This window comes from Trichomycterus rosablanca, unplaced genomic scaffold, assembly GCF_030014385.1.
Source record: "Trichomycterus rosablanca isolate fTriRos1 unplaced genomic scaffold, fTriRos1.hap1 scaffold_113, whole genome shotgun sequence".
In the NCBI taxonomy this organism is placed as follows: Eukaryota; Metazoa; Chordata; class Actinopteri; order Siluriformes; family Trichomycteridae; genus Trichomycterus; species Trichomycterus rosablanca.
In genome coordinates, this window is record NW_026946952.1 from 64560 (window position 1) to 80251 (window position 15692).

At 37.2% G+C, this 15692-nt stretch overlaps 2 long non-coding RNA genes across 2 annotated transcripts in view; both read left to right on the forward strand.

The window, feature by feature from the left end:
* Positions 1-1265: 1265 nt before the first annotated feature.
* Positions 1266-15692, forward strand: part of LOC134304809 (uncharacterized) — a 133787-nt gene continuing 119360 nt past the window's right edge. Inside the window, exons 1-2 of the long non-coding RNA XR_010008199.1 lie at positions 1266-1294; positions 3793-3954. This is a non-coding gene — a long non-coding RNA (uncharacterized LOC134304809). The remainder of the gene's footprint in view (positions 1295-3792; positions 3955-15692) is intronic.
* On the forward strand, positions 11766-14392 carry LOC134304808 (uncharacterized). The gene is made up of 4 exons (XR_010008198.1): positions 11766-12087; positions 12188-12335; positions 13080-13169; positions 14282-14392. It is a non-coding gene; the product is annotated as an uncharacterized LOC134304808 (long non-coding RNA).

The window sequence follows — 15692 nt, forward strand, 5'->3', positions numbered from 1 at the left end:
TTAATATGTGTATATTAAAAATAGTTGGGGTTTAGTATATGAAATCATGTAAGAGTTTAATAGATTTATCTCTTATACACACATTACGTATTCATTGATCTTAATTATAAATAAAAAATAAAAATAAAAGTGTTATTTAAAAAAACAACTTTTGTAGGATGTGAGGGACATTAGTATGTGTATATTAAAAATAGTTTGGGTTTAGTATATTAAATCATGTTAGAGTTTAATAGAATTATTTAGTTACAATATAAAAGTATTACGTATTCATTAATTTTAACTATTAATTAAAATAAACTAAAAATGAAATTATTATTTAAAAAAAACATTTTTTGTAGGATGTGAGGGACATTAGTATGTGTATATTAAAAATAGTTTGGGTTTAGTATATTAAATGATTTCAGAGTTTAATAGATTTATTTAGTTCCAATATAAAAGTATTACGTATTCATTGATCTTAAGTATAAATTAAAATTAAAATAAAGGTATCATCTATAAAACAAGGTTTGTAGGTTGTGAGATACATTATTTTGTGTTCATAAAAAATAGATTGACATGAATCCATTAATACATTACAAGACTTTAATGGATGTATTTCTCTGTAATAAGTGCAGAGTAAATGTTTCCTAAGTTTTTCTGATAGTTTGATGACGCTCCCTAACGCTTTAGCTGAACTTGGCGCTTAATCAGCGGTTTCATTTTAATCTTTCTTTAAATAAATACATTTAACCTCAAAATTACAATAAAATAATTTTTGTAGTATACTTAAATCTGTGCAAGAAATCGTAAAATAAATAGGTGTTAGGTGTTTTTTGAACCATTTATATAGATCGGAATGGCGAATGTTAAACGAATGTCGAATATAAAACTAACTACCGCAGTCAATTGGCTGGCCAGTTAATCGACCTGTCACTTTTGAGCTTCAATCGTGAAGTTAAACCTAACTAACCATAAGCAAACAAGCATTCACTGAAATTGTAGAGGCATTTGAATTACCAGATACAAATCAGATATATATTTTTTTTTAGTTGTTTTTTTCCTTAGTGCACATTGCAAGATTGTATTGCCTGTTTCATTCAAAGTTGAGTTAGTGCCAAATAAGTAATTAGTATCATTTTAAAGTATGTCTGGGTGGTTGTCATAGCTAGTTAAAACATGTTTGTGTTTGTTTAAGATGTTTGTCATTTTAATGGTGGTCATGCTTGTTAGTTGTATTTTATCTGTAGCTGTTATGCTGTCACTTTATCTTTCAGGTTTTGATTGGATGGCAGCTGTTATTGTATGAGGTGGACATGTAAGTTTTGCACTTACTTCACAAACAATCGTCGAAAAATACTTGAGCATTATAGATCCAGTCACGGTCATTATGGAGGAGGATTACCACTTCCTTGCATTTACAGTGATTGTGTGTGCTATTTTAAGTCACACAAGGCTCTGGCAACACACGTGAGAAGTCATGGATTTAAATGTGGTGAATCTGTAAACTTCAAAATTAGATGCCTGTTATGTGACTTTAACCAACCTGCAAGTGTTAAACAATACTTCTGTCATCTTAACACTCATTTGAGAAAAAAAGAAACTCATTTGTCCTTTTAATCATTGTGCTTTTAAGTCAAGGGTTTATTCAAGTTTTACTTCACACAAAAGTCGATATCATAGCTCTGCTTTGTTACAAGACTTTAAAGCTGAACTTCTTTCTTGCCCACCACTGAGTGAACACTCCGGTGTTAAACTAGATGCTGGTGGGAACTCTTCTAATAACACTGAGTCACCTGATGTGGATTTTGATTTACAGTTTGATGATGATGATGATTATGATGCTGGAGTTGAACATGATAACATTGGTGACAAAATTAAGAGTAGACTTGCATCTTTGCTTCTACGTATGCAATCGGTCTTGCATGTATCTATATCAGCTACTCAGGAAATAGTAAATGAACTTTATGAAATTGGTACTTTAGCAGGTGAACTTTCCAAGAAAACTGTAGAAGACATTCTAAAAGAGCACAGTTATAATATACTGTAGATGAGGTCACACTTAAGTTGGTGAAAGAAACCTTGCAGGAAACTAATCCTTTTAGTTGTCTTTCAGAGACTGGGACTCTTGGAGCTGAATACAAAAGACTCTTGTTTTACAAGGAAAGATTCAATGTTATTGAACCAACTGAGTATGTTTTAGATCCTTTACTTAAGAAAACCTTTGTTTATGTTCCAATTTCAAGTGTATTGCCAGCGTTATTGAACAGGGCTGATGTGATGTTACATTTGATTTTTCCAAAACTTTGTCAATCACAGTCAGGTCAGTACAGATCATTTTATGATGGGCTATACTTCAAAGAGAGTCAAATTGTTTCTCATGAGTTGTCAGTTTACTTAGGGTTATATATAGACGAATTTGAAATTTGTAACCCTTTGGGAACTTCAAGAAAAAAAACATAAAATAACTGCTATTTATTGGGTAATTGCAAATTTGCCTATCAGGTGCAGATCAGCCTTGTCCAGTATATATGTAGCCTTGCTGTGCAATAGTACTGATGTGAAAACATTTGGTTATGAACGAGTTGTTGAACCACTACTCAAAGAGCTTTGTATATTTGAGAATCAAGGATTTTACATTAGTAGACCGGGTACTTATGTGTCATCAGATAATTTAGGAGCACATTCCTTTGCTGGCTTTCAGGAGTCGTTTTCTGTTGATAAACTTTGCAGATTCTGCTTAGCCAGCCGCAGTGAAATACAGAGTACATCTGTCAGAACTGGTTGCTTTCCACTTAGAACAAAAATATCATACAATGAAGCTGTTCAGAAGCTTAAAGAGCAAGAGAGCATAGTTGTCAATGGTATTAAAAGTGACTGTGTCTTAAATAAGCTAAACTTTTTTCACTGTGTAACAGCCTTTCCACCTGACTTTTTACATGATTTGCTGGAAGGAATAGTGCCTGTGGAGCTGTGTTTGTGTTTAAAGACATTGATTGCTAAGAAATATTTTACTTTAGAGGAACTAAATACTGCAATTCAGCGTTTCCCATACAAGTTTTCAGACAAAACAAACAGGCCACATAAAATTCCAAACACATTTATGTTAAAAGGGACAATTGGTGGGAATGGACATGAGAATTGGACACTTTTGAGGCTGCTGCCATTACTGATTGGGGATAAAGTGTCAGAGAATGACACAGCTTGGTGTGTCCTTACAGATCTTAAAGACATTGTGGAAATTTTAGCTTCATCCACATTTACAGAAGAAAAGCTTTTCTGCCTTGAAGCCAAAATCTTTGAACATCGGCAGCTTCTGCAAGAAGCTTTTCCTGCTTTTAAGTTGAAACCGAAGCACCACTATCTTGAACACTACCCCTATCTAATTCGCTGTTTTGGTCCTCTACTTGACTTCTGGACAATAAGATTTGAGGCCAAGCACAGCTTTTTTTAAGAAAGTTGTCCGGGACGTTAATAACTTCAAAAATATTTTGATGACTTTAGCTTCAAGGCACCAGCTCATGTTAGCTTATAATATGGACATGCCTAACCTGTTCAAACCAACAGTGCAAGTTGGAAAAATTTCAACTGTTTCTTTTGAGATTTTGGACCTCTCAGTTAAGGACGCTATCAAAAGGAAATACAAAAGTGTGACTTCTGTGTCTCTTGCTACAACTGCTTTCATCCATGGGACCAAATACACTCAAGGAATGTTTTTATCCACAGGAAGCACAAGTGGACTTCCTGATTTTGGGAAAATGATAAATGTGCTAATTGTGGAAAACACACCCTGTTTTATTGTGGAACCTTATACAGCTTGGTACCTGGAACACCTGAGATGCTATGAAGTCTGCAAGAACTACTCTGCAAAGCTGCTTGTAGTCCAGCCAGAGGAACTCAACGATTACTTCCCCCTGTCAGCTTATATGGTGCGAGGCAGACTGTTGATCCCTCCAAAAGCATTTCTGCTACATTGAGGTAAGTTTGACCAAATTGTCAGATTATTCCTAAACTTGATGTATTTTCATGCTAAGAGATGTTGCAATTTAAGTGATGTGATTAAGTGAACTCAGATGTGTATATTTAATGCATTGCTGAACAGTTGAACTGGATAAGACTTGGCCATACCAACACGATTAATTTTAAGCCTAATGTCAGGGCTGCAAGATTAATTAAATGTTTATCGTTATTACAATATTAGTTATTGTAATAAACACATTGTAAGAATTGTGATAACACTTCATTTTTCAAGGAAATATTTAAATCTTTACATTTTAAATATTTATACCCTCATAAATTTTACCGTTGTTCTCAGCATTGTGGAATTCGTAGGACACCATTATTAGTGATTGTAACTGCAGCAGCTCTTTGATGATGCATCATAATCTGCACAATGCATTAGTAAAATATGTGTCAGGTAAATGCTGTAAATATAAATGGGAATTACCCATAGGAAGACTAAATTCTAAACATATTTCAGGTGGACAAAGGCAGAATGGGACTGGTTAGTTTGGGAACAAAACATGGTATTAAGGCAATAAGGTGATGCTATTTTTTATTTATTCTCTCCCAGTGTCCAGAATCCAAAATGCTACTGAGAATCATTCTAAACAAAGATGACATTAGGAAGATACGTACAGTACTGACAGTGAGCCAGAGACTCTTGATTCCTTTCACACTTTTTTGAAGTGCAAGCTTGGTTTGGAAGGTGACTTTGTAGTGCAATTTCAAGATTCAGACTTTGACAATGAGTTCTGCAACTTGGTAAACTTGTCTGAACTTCCTAAAGAGAAGGCAACTCTTAAGATCATTATCAAGCAAGCCCCTGAGTCGTATCATACTGACTCAACACTGGACACAGCAAGTCTTTCATCACCATCGTCCGTTGAGGACAGTCCTATTTGCCGTCGACCTTGGCCTGACCCTTTTGTCATTCCTAAATTTTCGTATGATGTGGAATTGAAGCTCAAACATGGTAATGAAGCATACCAGGAGAACGGAACCCTTCTCAATATAAGCAAAGACACAAAATCTGAGATACTTGACAAGTTTATTGTTTTATTTGGATCCCCATTAGCTACTATTTCCATAGCAGCTATTCTTCCTGGGGTCCGACAAACAGAAAATACATACATATAAAACAATTAAATAGTACATAAGTAACACATTACATTAAAATTTCTCTGTTTTAGCTTAAACTGCCCGGTTATTGATCTTACTAGCACTGATTCAGCTAATCTTTACATTTGTTAAATAATGTCTTTTTAGTGATTTCTTAAAACATATTTTACTCTCAATTTTAAGTAGTGAAACAGGCAAAGAGTTCCACTCCTTAATAGCTCTGTAAACCACAGTTCTACACATGTAATTAGTTCTTGCTCTTGGTAATTTAAAATAGTTTTTTGTTGAATATCTTGTGGTATTAGTTTCTCTCGCTCTTATTTGTTCTAACTGATCATAAAGGCTTGCTGGATATTTTAGCTCATAAGTATTCTTTATGAGTTCCACAAGGTTTGTCTTCCACTATCTTCAACCTTTAGCCACTCTAGTTCCTTGTGCATTTTATCAATGTTGGTTCTATATGGGCAATGCAGTGCTGTTCTTGCTGCCTTATTCTGCATTATCTGTAATTTCATCAGATGTTTTTTTGCTGCATTAGACCATACTGCTGCACAGTAATCTAAGTTAGATAATACCAAAGATTTTATTACTAGTTTTAATGCCTTCTGTGTGAAAAATTCTGAACATCTTCTTATTACAGCTAAGCATTTGCCCATTTTTGTTATCGTATTCTCAATATGCTTTTCCCATGATAATCTATCATCTATTATGACCCCCAATAGTTTTACTTCTTTTACTTGTTTAATTATTTCTTCGTCTATCTTTAATGTCACCTCCGATTTTCTTTCTGGTGATAATTTAGATTCAATTATAATGGTCTTTGTTTTTGGTATGTTTAAAATAAGCTTATTGTCTTTGATCCAGTTTGTTACTGACTTTAATTCCTCCTCCAACTCATTAGATAGATCATTCATTGTTTCAGCTGATGCATAAAGAGTAGTATCATCAGCATACATCTGTAACTTGGCTTTATTCAACACTAGCGGCAGATCATTTATATATATTGAGAACAACAGTGGACCAAGACAGCTTCCTTGTGGGACTCCAAGATCCACCTGCTTGCTTTCTGACAAACTTCCATTGTAAAAAACCCTTTGACTCCTATCCGAAAGATAACTTTGAAACCATGCAATAACAGGCGCATCAATCCCATAACAAACTAGCTTATTCAACAACAGCTCATGATTCAGCACATCAAATGCTGCACTAAGGTCTAAAAGTATTACTCCTACTAATCTTTTATCTTCTAGTTCTTTTAACCAATCATCATTCATTTGTATTAATGCAGTGCATGTTGAATGTCCTTTCCTATAAGCATGCCGACAGTTAGAGATTAGATTGTTCTCAGATAAATAGCTTTGTATTCTAGATGTCATTACTTTCTCTAACAATTTTCCCAAACTTGGTAGTAGACTTACAGGTCGACCATTGGGTCCATTTAAGGGACTTTTGATATCTTTAGGTATTGGGATCACTTTTGCTTCCTTCCACAATTTGGGGTATATCCCCTTTCTTAAACTTAATTTAAAGATATAGCAGACCGGTTTAGTTATATATTTTACAGCCATTTTTAAAATTCTCCCATCTAAGTTGTCAATTCCCGATGTTCTTTCATTTTGTATATTGTTTATACGTTTTTCAACCTCTTCCTCACTTACATGGAAGTTTTTAAATTGACAGTTTTTCTCTTTCATTATTAACTCTTTTATATTTAAACGGTATTGTTTGTCCTTTTGTTTGGTCCTCTTACTTTGAAGGATATCTGTTTTATTAATGAAATAATTGTTAAAATAATTAGCTATTGACTTTGGTTTTGTTAAAAATGATCCTTCGACCTCGATAGAAAATGGCAACAGATTTCCCTTCCTACCTAATATAGATTTTACTGTCTTCCATAGTTCCTTTCCATTGTTAATTGAATCCCCAATCCTATTTTTGTAATACTCTTTTTTTTCTTTTTCCTATTGATTTTGCAAACATAATTTCTCAATTTATAATATACCTTCCAAAGTACAGTACTGCCATTTTTTTATAGCTTCCCTTTTTGCCTCATCCCTTTGGACCATGCTGTTCTTTAATTCTTCATCCATCCATGGAAACTTTATGTTCCTTACTGTGGACTTTTTCAAGGGTGCGTGTTTCTCTACCACTAGCATAAACAACTCCATAAATTTTTCAAGTGCATTATCTGGGTTTTCCTGTTCGTATATATCAGTCCAGCATACAGTTTTTATATCTTCAATGAATTTGTCTAATTTAAACTGCCTATAAGATCGTTTTATAGCTACTCGTGGTGCAGCTTTCGGCATTTTAGTTTTTCTTGTTATAATTACTATATTATGATCACTGCTGCCTACTGGCACAGAAATAGCCTTAGAACACTGATCACTTGCATTTGTACAAATATGATCTATGCATGTAGATGTTTTTATTCCCGCCTTATTTGTTACGGTTCTTGTTGGAACAGTTACTACTTGTTCTATGTAACAGGTATTTAATATATTTAACCACTTCTTTTTAAGTGGACAAGATGTTGATAGCCAGTCAATGTTGATGTCGCCCAACAAATATATTTCCCTATTTCCATCAGTCACTTTATCCATCATTTCCCCCATCAATTCAAAATATCTACTATCAGCATTTGGTGGTCTATAGCAGCATCCTACAAGTAGAGGTTGCAGATGAGGTAACTGTATTTGTAACCACAAGGCTTCTAGTTCATTAAAAGACAAGTCAGTTCTAAGTTTTGCTACTATATGTGTTTGGATATAGATCGCAATCCCGCCACCATAGCTATTCCTATCTTTCCTATAAATATTAAACCCTTGTATTGCTACAACATCATTTTCAAAGGTAGAGTCTAGATGTGTTTCTGATACTGTTAAAACATGAATTTTATGATCTTCCAATATTTCAGCTATTTCATGAATTTTGTTTCTTAAACTGCATATATTAAGATGTGCTATATTTAACCCTTTCTTTGAAAGTTTATTTACAGATGGCATTATCTATTTATATTCATAACTATGCTTTACATCATACAATGAACTTCTTAATATTACACATTTTGTGTTTGTGTTCTAATTCGCGTACGTACCGCTAGACTCCCACTAGGGCTGGGCGATATGGATCAAAAATAATATCTCGATATTTTTTGCTGAACGGCGATATACGATATATATCTCGATATTTTTTTAAAAAGACACTTCTGAGACAAAGCTACATGTTCCAATTTTTTTACAGCCACTTTTATTAATATTCATGCTGGGGAAGCTTCACACAAGAATAATTTTTCCTTAAAAAAAAAAAAAAAGAGCTATTCTAAGAAAAAAAAAAGTTGTTTTCTAAGGCATCGCCTGTCGTCTAATGTGAATTACAAATATATTGTCTGGTCCTTTAAGAATGTTAAATGTACTATAGGGCGCAGGGAGCGAGTGTGTAGGGAAGATGTTGGAATGACACGGTTTCCGGCTGAGCTTGTGTGACATTAAAAGTAAAACCCCGTTAAAGTAAACCCCTCGTTAACCCCCCACCCCCCCATGTTTGGACTTTATACATTATTTTATGTATATGTCGCCACAACATTAACATTTACATTAATATTTTATTTTACTGTGTAGAACTCAGTTCTGTAATACAGGCAGAACTAATCGTTCATGTTACTGTGTAACTATTACAACATCTAATGCATTTTAATCAGCGTTCTGCTGATGCACTTTATTATTCACTTTATTATTATTTAACAGCTTTATTTGTTGTTTAATTGCTGTTTGCTCCTTGTTTACTGCAGAGTTAGTGCATGCAATTTAATAATGTTTGGTTGTTTATTGGCCGACAACAAGAAATACTATAATAGAAGATAAATAAATAAATGATGTGTCGGACGTCGGGCGATCGTCCAGTATAAACTAACACGACCACGTACAACATCCAGTACAGAAATCCCCATAATGTTTGTATTTACAGATAGAGCAAATACAGGGGTTGGACAAAATAACTGAAACACCTGGTTTTAGACCACAATAATTTATTAGTATGGTGTAGGGCCTCCTTTTGCGGCCAATACAGCGTCAATTGGTCTTGGAAATGACATATACAAGTCCTGCACAGTGGTCAGAGGGATTTTAAGCCATTCTTCTTGCAGGATAGTGGCCAGGTCACTACGTGATGCTGGTGGAGGAAAACGTTTCCTGACTCGCTTCTCCAAAACACCCCAAAGTGGCTCAATAATATTTAGATCTGGTGACTGTGCAGGCCATGGGAGATGTTCAACTTCACTTTCATGTTCATCAAACCAATCTTTCACCAGTCTTGCTGTGTGTATTGGTGCATTGTCATCCTGATACACGGCACCGCCATTGGATGCACATGGTCCTCCAGAATGGTTCGGTAGTCCTTGGCAGTGACGCGCCCATCTAGCACAAGTATCGGGCCAAGGGAATGCCATGATATGGCAGCCCAAACCATCACTGATCCACCCCCATGCTTCACTCTGGGCATGCAACAGTCTGGGTGGTACGCTTCTTTGGGGCTTCTCCACACCGTAACTCTCCCGGATGTGGGGAAAACAGTAAAGGTGGACTCATCAGAGAACAGTACATGTTTCACATTGTCCACAGCCCAAGATTTGCGCTCCTTGCACCATCGAAACCGACGTTTGGCATCGGCACGAGTGACCAAAGGTTTGGCTATAGCAGCCCGGCCGTGTATATTGACCCTGTGGAGCTCCCGACGGACAGTTCTGGTGGAAACAGGAGAGTCGAGGTGCACATTTAATTCTGCCGTGATTTGGGCAGCCGTGGTTTTATGTTTTTTGGATACAATCCGGGTTAGCACCCGAACATCCCTTTCAGACAGCTTCCTCTTGCGTCCACAGTTAATCCTGTTGGATGTGGTTTGTCCTTCTTGGTGGTATGCTGACATTACCCTGGATACCGTGGCTCTTGATACATCACAAAGACTTGCTGTCTTGGTCACAGATGCGCCAGCAAGACGTGCACCAACAATTTGTCCTCTTTTGAACTCTGGTATGTCACCCATAATGTTGTGTGCATTGCAATATTTTGAGCAAAACTGTGCTCTTACCCTGCTAATTGATTTAGCCATGAAACCTCCCACACTAAAATGACAGGTGTTTCAGTTATTTTGTCCAACCCCTGTATATGCACATCACATATACAAACACGAGTCAGAACAGGAGACGCACCGTTACGTTATTATTACTTTCTCAACACTTAATGTGAAGTAAATACGTGCATGTCAGCGCAGCTTGTGTTGGTTTTTAAAACGAATAACGACTCGTTTTCTTGTTTTTTAACTTTGGGATTTGAAGTGAAAAACGAATGACGGTACACGGAGCTGGAACCTTTTGTCTGGACTTGTTTTCGGCATTCTCTACAGAATACATTATTCTGCTGCTCATCTGACACTTTGAATTCGAACCATCTCCAAATAATTCCAAAAAGAGTCATTATTTTTCTTTTCAGTAAGCAGCTCCTCTTCGATAGCTTCTGTCATGTCTTTATCCGTCTCCATGCTATCGCTGCCTGCAGGAATTACTGGTGAAGCGGTGGGGAGGGGCGAGTTGTGTTCAGTGAGGCAGAGGGGCGGGGCAGGTGAACATGTGCAGAGACAAACTGGGAGAAGAGAAAGACGAACTGTCGGATCTAACTGGAACGCAACATCTATATCGATATAGGCGATATTGTCTTATCTTATATCGTGTATGAAAATATCTCGATATATCGCCCAGCCCTAACTCCCACCTCTTATATTATGCATCTCCTTTGCTTTCTCCATCCTATTGGGAGGATGTACTACTAGTTTATCATATCTAAGATATGCCACATCACCCCTCTCTCTTGCAGCTCTCAAGGCTGGCATAAGTTCTTTCCTCTTCTGACGAACAGCTTCTATACTATCTTCACTAACGTAGATGTTACTCCCTTTTAGATTTTTAGAATTTGCTAAGGCAGTTGCTTTGTCTTTGTGTCGTAGAAATTTCACCACTACAGGACGTGGTCTGGACTCATTGTTAGCAATTTTACCTGTCCTATGCGCTCGTTCAATTTTAACTGTTGTACTATCCATGTTCAGTTTCTCAGCCATCAGTTTTTTTACTTTGTCTTCTGTTTCAGACCAGTTTTCATTTGGAGTTTCTGGAATACCGTCCACTACAATGTTGTTTCTCCTAGACTGACCCTCCAAATAGTCCATCTTTCCAGTCATTGTTATCATGGATTCACATATCGTCTTTGTCAGTTTGTATTGATTTTAAATCTATTTTGATTCTTTTGATATCTCCACTCATCTCCTCAATATCCTTTTGAGAAAACTGTAGGCTGGCCTTTAGCTCACATGTCTCTCTCACAATCTCATCGACTCTTTTATTCATTGTCTCCATTATAAGTTGAACGGATCCTTTAAAATTACTCTCTTGCTGCTGTAGGAGTTGAACATAGAAGTCTTTTTGCTGGTGTAACAATTCTTTTACTTGTTGAAGGGAAACACTATCCTCACTTGCCATTCCTGCTCCTTTAGGCGGCATGACTGTTTAGAGCTAGCGCGATGTAGCAGCCCCCTTCAGTCGGCCTCCGTGCAGAGCGTTCTGAGCGAGCGTGTAGTTGAAACGGTGTTACAAGCTCGCACTTAATCGCCGATCTCCGATCGTCTTTCCCTATACGAAAACAGCTTTACCCGATCATCTATCCAACCTCCAACCGAATTCCTTAATCAAATCCAGCAGTTTATTCCTTAAAAAAATATCGGCAGCGATCCGGCCGTGCCAAACAGGAAAACAGCGTGACAGGAAATGACGTTCCTGTAGTCAGTCATAATGTTGAGGAGATGAAGAAGAAGAAAGTAGATTGGAAGAAAGTTACTGACATGATGGCCAGCACATTCTCTCTACGACGAAAAGAAATAGTCGAAGAACAACCACTTGTGGCAGAGGTGAAAGCCAAATGGCCAGCTTTGTTCACTGATCGACAGGTAAATGTTATGTTAAAAATCCTCTACATTACCGATTATGTACCATGACGTACACATTGCATGAATTAATTTTTCTGTTTTCTTGTCTTGTTTACTGTAGATTGAAGCTGAATTCACTCGACTTACGTCCATTGGCTTGTGGGATTCGTTTGTTTCTGGGCTGGACCAGCATTTGGCTAGATTCTTGCAGATGTACAGGGCCAAGAGTCACTGCATTTCAGAGCCTCCTGACTATGCTTGATTATGATGTGAGTATTACAGCTGTGTCTGAGAAATATGCAGTTCACTCAGATGTGATGTGGTAATGAGTGTTGCACTGGTGAGTGGATCAGACTCAGCACTGTGCGAGTACAGCAGACACTGGAGTTTTTAAACACTGTGTCCTTTCACAGTCAGCTCTATTACCTTGTTGGTCCACTTTGTGATGTAATGTCAGGGACAATAGCTCATCTTTTCGTACACAGTTTACATTAGTCATCCTGTAGTCCATTAGTTGCCACAGGACACTGTTGGCTGGATGTTTTTGGTTGGTGGGCTATTCTCAGTCCAGCAGTGACACTGGTCTGCTGATACAAGTGGAAGACACAACACACACTAAAACACTACCACCATGTTGGTGTCCCTGCAATGCTGAGAATGATCCACCACCTAAATAATGCATGTGGTGGTCCTGTGAGGCTCTTTTAAAAGTACTGATTTTGGTACCCAACCCATGTACCACACCACACACTCATTGTCCACTGTGCTTGCACAAATTAGAATTAGTCCTCTGCATTTTACCCGTCCATGCAGTGAAACACACATACACATTAGTGAACACACACTAGGAGGCAGCCTTATCAACGGCGCCCAGAGAACAGTTGGTTAGGTGACTTGCCCAAGGTTCTGTCAGAGGATCGAACCGGCAACCTTACGATCACAAGATTGGTTCCCTAACCAATTTAATTGTAGTTACTCATACTGACATGCCTTATGTGCTCTGTCTTCAACAGAATTCACTCCAAAATAAAAGGTCAGTCACGCTTAGAGGCCTTCCACACTTTCTCAGAGAGGATCCATCCAAGTTTTTAAAGACTGCTGAGGTAAGTGTGATCAGAACATGTATTGCATGTGTAACATAACTTGTAGAGTTTAAGGTATCAAACATGGTAATGTAAAATGAGTGTTCATTTTCTAAACTCCAGAATGAAACTCTCTATACTCAAACTCATCAGATCCCAGACAGAAGCTGGGTTTATCGCTAAAGATGATGTGGTTCCAGTATATAGCAGTCCAGGTTTCTTGTTCATGATGCCACTGCAGCCTGGTTAGAACAGCCTAGATGGTGGGCAGTTATCATGCATATTGGCACAACTACAATATCTCTCAGCCAAGCAAGCACATTGCACGGTCTGAACTAACTGGATTTTATACTTTATATTTGAAACTGATTCATATTGGTTATTAACCAGTTTGGTGAAACCATTTAATTTTTAATGTGTGCATAATCATATACACTCTGAACTGGTCTTGTGATTTTAAAATGACATGAAATAACCCTTTAGTAAATATGATTTCATTACTGCTGAAAGTTCATTATGGCCTGCTATTTTTTTAATCTGTTTTGAACATGTTATTAAACAGTTTTTAATCAAAGATATGTGGTGTTGACACTTAAAGTGGAATGTTAACAGATTTTTTTTTTATCCTTTGCATTGCTTGGCATTTAGAGAGAGCAGATCTGTATATGATTATGATTGAATAAGGAATTGTGAGATTGTGACATTGTAGTTTATATAATAGTTTATATATTTACATAGAATTAGTTTAAAGGTGCTTCTTTTGACATTTTTATGCAGATGGGAGACACATGTACCCAAAGTAAACACTATTTAAGATTATTGATTTTAGAGCATTCAGTTGTTGGTAAGATCAGTACAATTGGTATGCTAGGAGGCCTTACCTATTACCTGATTGATTTACTACTAAATAATAACAAATAGCCTTTTTGATACTCCTGTTAAAGTTAGGTTTACTGTTGGGTACAGAGGTTAAGCATATGGGTTAGGTGTAGGCATAGGTATAGTATTTGCCTACGGTAATATGAAAATCGCTTATGGATGTACTCACAAACATGCATGTGTGTTTCCTTTTTTTATTTGGGCCAGAGGAAATGTAACATTTAATTAATTTTATTTCCTTTTGTTACTTGTAGGCTACAGAGAGTGAGGAACGTATGGGAAAAGGAGTGAATGTTGGTATCCTGCTGGTAAAAGAAGGAGAGGACGTCTTTGACTTTTCGGTGGTGCTGGAGGAGCAGATTGTCCTGAGTAACATTGATGACTTCCCCCATGTGGTAGCTATGCTTGTTGGTCTGCTATTTGCATTAAATATCGACTACCCCAAGGAACTGCGGTACACCTTCGAGGTCATTCAGAAGGTTCTAATGAACATTGGTGGTGAACAGTGTTCTGCCAGGGTTCATGGACTTCGAAACAGACTTCTGTGTGAAACTCTGTAGTTAAGAGTTGAATATACTGGAATATTTTTCACTGGATATAGTGGATTTATTAATTTTTTCTGTGTTTTATGTATTGCCAAAAATTGCACTTGCAAGTGCAATTAATGTTTCTTCAGAGATACTGTATATGTTCATGGGCATTTGGTACTAAATAGGTGTTGCTGTTTTGTTCTTAAAGGGGACTACATCTAAAGTTCTGCATGATTCAGTAGTTCATATATAAAGAGGTAAGTGGTAAGGCCCCATTGTAGTACTGACTTACATTTCTTTTCAGTGGTGGTGAGAGAACTCCACGTTTTATTTGCTATCCAAAAACACATGAGTAAAAGCTACACATCTGGGGTTTTTATTTTTAAACAATGTCTTGCACCATATCTTTAAAAAAATCTAGGGTTAGGGTTAGGGTTAGGGTTAGGTTTTAGGGTTTAAGGTCACGGGGTTAGGGTTAGGGTTAGGGTTAGGGTTAGGGTTAGGGTTAGGGTTAGAGTTAAAACCAGAGGCGGCATTCAAATTAGTGGCATTGAAATGAGACGTATGCTAATCTTTGCTCTCCTATTGGCTGGAGGTAGCAGTATGCAAATGTCTGCTCTCCTATTGGCCGTATGCAAATGTTTGGAATCCCATTGGTTGAAACTCAAACATGTCCTTTTTGCTGGTTTGTAATGTCAATGATGTGTGTTGTATTGTACCACAGGGACTTTTATTTCCTTGGGGATCAGTAAAGCATCCATCAATCCATGTGTATGTCTAACTATTTGCCTACCTTTTATTTATTTATTTCAGCAGGACATGATCCGAGTCAGACTTGGAGCAGAAGATCCGTCCGTGGCCGAGGTGGGCAGCACACGACCCACACATCCACGAGACCACGAACCTATGACACACAACACACACACAAAAAAACCAAAACAAAACATATGATAAGCACAAAAATGCAATAATCGTTCAAGAACACGAATGGTAACCCCTGGTATCAGAATGAGATTCATGGGCCGAGTACGTGGACACACACACACACACACACACACACAGACACAGACACAGACACACACACACACACACACACACACACACACACAGGCAATTGGCAGTGTGTGTAATGTTA